Genomic DNA, 4,754 nt, shown 5'->3' with positions numbered 1-4,754 from the left:
ACAGGAATAATTGCAACAGTGTGAAAGTAATGGTCATTTCTACGTTCCGGGCAACCTAGGCTTCACTCTTGGGCGTTGTTCCACCAGATCGAATAGTTAGGGCCTAAGAAGTCAACGCCAGAAGAATAAAATACAGTATAAGTACATCAGTTTTTCCATCATATAACAGGAATAAAGCAACGAGTTTGAAAGTGATGGTCATTTCTACGTTCCGGGCACTCTAGGCTTCACTCTAGGGCATTGCTCCACCAGATCGAATAGTTAGGGCATAAGAAGTCAACGCTGGAAGCATAAAATACAATATAAATACAACAGCTTTTCCATCGTGTAAAACGAATAATTGCAGCCAGTGTGAATGTTATGGTCGTTTCTACGTTCCGGGCAACCTAGGCTTCACCTTAGGGCGTTGTTCCACCAGATCGAATAGTTAGGGCCTGAGAAGTCAACGCCAGAAGAATAAAACACAATATAAGTACAACAGCTTTTCCATCGTATAAAACGAATAATTGCAACCACTGTGAATGTTATGGTCATTTCTACGTTCCGGGCAACCTTGGCTTCACTCTATGGCGTTGCTCCGCCACATCGAATACCTACGGCCATAGAAGGCAACACTTGAAGCGTAAAATACAATAAAAATGCAACAGTCTTTTCATCGTATAACAGGAATAATTGCAACAAGCGTGAAAGTAATGATCGTTTCGGCGTTTCGGACATCCTAGGCTTCACTTTAGGGCATTGCTCCACCAGATCGAATAGTTAGGGCCCAAGAAGTCAACGCCGGAAGCATAAAATACTATATAAATACAACAGCTTTTCCATCGTATAATACGAATTATTGCAACCAGTGTGAATGTTATGGTCATTTCTAGGTTCCGGGCAACCTAGGCTTCGCCTTAGGGCGTTATTCCAGCAGATCGAATAGTTAGGGCCTAAGAAGTCAACGCCAGAAGAATAAAATACAATATAAATACATCAGCTTTTCCATCGTATGAAATGAATAATTGCAAACAGTGTGAAAGTAATGGTCATTTCTACGTTCCGGGCTACCCAGGCTTCACTCTAGGGCGTTGCTCCACCAGATTGAATAGCTAGGGACTTAGAATTCAACCCTAAAAGCATAAAATACAGAATAAATACAACAGCTTTTCCATCGTATAAAACAAATAATAGCAACCAGTGTGATAGTTATGGACATTTCTACATTCCGAGCAACCTAGGCTTCACTCTAGGGCGTTGCTCCACCAGATCGAATAGTCAGGGGCTTAGAAGTCAAAGCCAGAAGCATAAAATACAATAAAGATACAACAGTTTTTCCATCGTATAACAGGAATAATTGCAACCAGTGTGAAAGTAATGGTCATTTCTACGTTCCCGGCAACCTAAGTTTCACTCTAGAGCGTTGATCCACCAGTGGGAATAGTTAGGGCCTAAGAAGTCAACGCCAGAAGCATAAAGTATAATAAAAATACAACAGTATTTCCATCGTATAGCATGAATAATTGCAACCAGTGTGAAAGTACTGGTCATTTCTACGTTTCGGGCAAGGTAGGCTTCACTCAATGGCGTTGTTCCACCAGGTCGAATAGCTAGGGCCCTACAAGTCGACGCCAGAAGCATAAAGTAAAATAAAAGTAGAACAGTTATTCCATCGTATAACAGGAATAATTGCAACCATAGTGAAAGTGATGGTCATTTCTACATTCCGGGCGACCTAGGCTTCACTCCGGGGCGTTGGTCCAGAAGATCGAATAGTTAGGGCCTAAGATGTCAAAACCAGGAGCATAAAATACAATATAAATACAACAGTCATTCCATCGTATAAGACGAATATTTGCAATCAGTGTGAAAGTCATGGTCATTCCTACGTTCCGGGCAACCTAGGCTTCACCCTAGGTCGTTGCTCCACCACACGAATAGCTGCGGCCTCAGAAGTCAACGCCAGAAGAATTAAATACAATATAAGTACAACAGTTTTTCCATCGTATAAATTGAATAATTGCAACCAGTGTGATAGTAATGCTCATTTCTACGTTCCGGGCAAAATAGGCTTCACTCAATGGCGTTGTTCCACCAGATCGAATAGTTAGTGCCTAAGAAGTGAAAGCCAGAAGCATAAAATGCAATATAAATACAACAGTTTTTCCATCGTATAAAGCGAGTGATTGCAACGAGTGTGAAAGGTATGGTAATTTCTACATTCCAGGCAACCTAGGTTTCGCTCTAGGGCGTTGTTCCACCAGATCGAATAGTTAGGGCCTAAGAAGTCAACACCAGAAGCATAATATACAATATAAATACAACAGCTTTTCCATCTTATAAAACGAATAATTGGTAACCAGTGTGAAAGTTATGTTCATACCTACATTCCGGGCAACCTAGGCTTGATTCTAGGGCGTTGCTCCACCAGATCGAATAGGTAGGGCCATAGAAGTCAACGCCCGAAGCATACAATACAATAAACATACAACAGTTTTTCCAGCGTAGAACATGAATAATTGCAACAAGCGTGAAGGTAATGGTCATTTCTACGGTCCGGGTATCCTAGGCTTCACTCTAGGGCGTTGCTCCACCAGATCGAATAGCTAGGGCCCTAGAAGTCAACGCCAGAAGCATAAAGTAAAATAAAAATAGAACAGTTATTCCATCGTATAACAGGAATAATTGCAACCATAGTGAAAGTGATGGTCACTTCTACATTCAGGGCGACCTAGGCTTCAATCCGGGGCGTTGGTCCAGAAGATCGAATAGCTAGGGCCTAAGAAGTTAACGCCAGAAGCATTCAATACAATATAAATACAACAGCTTTTCCATCGTACAAAACGAATAATAGCAACCAGTGTGAAAGATATGGGCATTCCTACGTTCAGGGCAACCTAGTGTTCACTCTAGGGCGTTGGTCCACCAGATGCAATAGTTAGGGCCTAACAAGTCAACGCCAGAAGCACCAAACACATAATAAATACAACAGTCTTTCCATCGTATAGCATTGATAATTGCAACCAGTGTGAAAGTAATGATCATTTCGGCGTTTCGGGCACCCTAGACTTAACTCTGAGGCATTGCTCCACCAGATCGAAGAGTTAGGGCCTTAGAAGACAACGCCCGAAGCATAAAATACAAAATAAATAGAACAGTTTTTCCACTGCATAAAATGAATAATTGCTACCAGTGTGTTAGTTATGGTCATTTCTACGTTCCGGGGAACCTAGGCTTCACCCTAGGTCGTTGTTCTACCAGATCGAATAGTTAGGGCCTAAGAGGTGAACGCGAGAAGCATAAAATACAATATAAATACAACAGTTTTACCATCGTACAACAGGAATAATTGCAACGAGTTTGAAAGTAATGGTCATTTCTACGCTCCGGGCAACCTAGGCTTCACTCTAGGGCGTTGCTCCACCACACGAATAGCTACGGCCTCAGAAGTCAACGCCAGAAGAATTAAATACAATATAAGTACAACAGTTTTTCCATCGTATAAATTGAATAATTGCAACCAGTGTGATAGTAATGCTCATTTCTACGTTCCGGGCAACCTAGGTTTCACTCTAGGGCGTTGCTCCACCACATCGAATAGTTAGGGCCTAGGAAGTCAACGCCAGAAGCATAAATTACAATATAAATACAACAGTTTTTCCATCGCATAGCAGGAATAATTGCAACCAGTTTGAAAGGTATGGTCATTTCTACGTTCCGGGCAACCTAGGCTTCACTCTATGGCGTTGCTCCACCACATCGCATAGTTACGGCCTTAGAAGTCTACGCCTGAATCATAAAATACAATAAAAATACAACAGCTTTTTCATAGTATAACAGGAATAATTGCAACAAGCGTGAAGGTAATGTTCATTTCTATGATCCGGGCGACCTAGGCTTCTCTCTAGGGCGTTGCTCCACTAGATCGAATAGCTAGGGCCTTAGAAGTGAACGCCAGAAGCATAAAATACAATATAAGTACAACAGTTTTTCCATCGTACAACAGGAATAATTGCTACCAGTTTGAAAGTACTGGTCATTTCTACGTATCGGGCAAGATAGGCTTCACTCAATGGCGTTGTTCCACCAGATCGAATACTTAGTGCCTAAGAAGTCAACGCCCGAAGCATAAAATACAATATTATTACAACAGTTTTTCCATCGTATAAAACGAATAATTGGTAACCAGTGCGAAAGTTATGGTCATACCTACCTTCCGGGCAACCTAGGCTTGACTCTAGGGCGTTGGTCCACCAGATCGAATAGGTAGGGCCATAGAAGTCAACGCCCGAAGCATAAAATACAATAAACATACAACAGTTTTTCCACCGTATAAGAGGAATAATTGCAACAAGTGTGAAGGTAATTGTCATTTCCACGTTCCGGGCATCGTACGCTTCACTCTAGGGCGTTGCTCCACCAGATCGAATAGCTAGGGCCCTAGAAGTCAACGCCAGCAGCATAAAGTAAAATAAAAATAGAACAGTTATTCCATCGTATAACAGGAATAATTGCAACCATAGTGAAAGTGATGGTCATTTCTACATTCCGGGCGACCTAGGCTTCACTCTAGGGCGTTGGTCCACCAGGTCCAATAGTTAGGGCCTAAGAAGTCAACGGCAGAAACATAAAATGCAATATAAATACAACAGCTTTCCATCGTATAACAGGAATAATTGCAACCAGTGTGAAAGTAACGGCCATTTCTACGTTCCGGGAATCCTAGACTTAACTCTGAGGCATTGCTCCACCAGATCGAAGAGTTAGGGCCTTAG

This window comes from Calliopsis andreniformis, chromosome 11 (genome assembly GCF_051401765.1).
Source record: "Calliopsis andreniformis isolate RMS-2024a chromosome 11, iyCalAndr_principal, whole genome shotgun sequence".
Classification (NCBI taxonomy): Eukaryota; Metazoa; Arthropoda; class Insecta; order Hymenoptera; family Andrenidae; genus Calliopsis; species Calliopsis andreniformis.
This window is presented reverse-complemented; position numbering follows the sequence as displayed.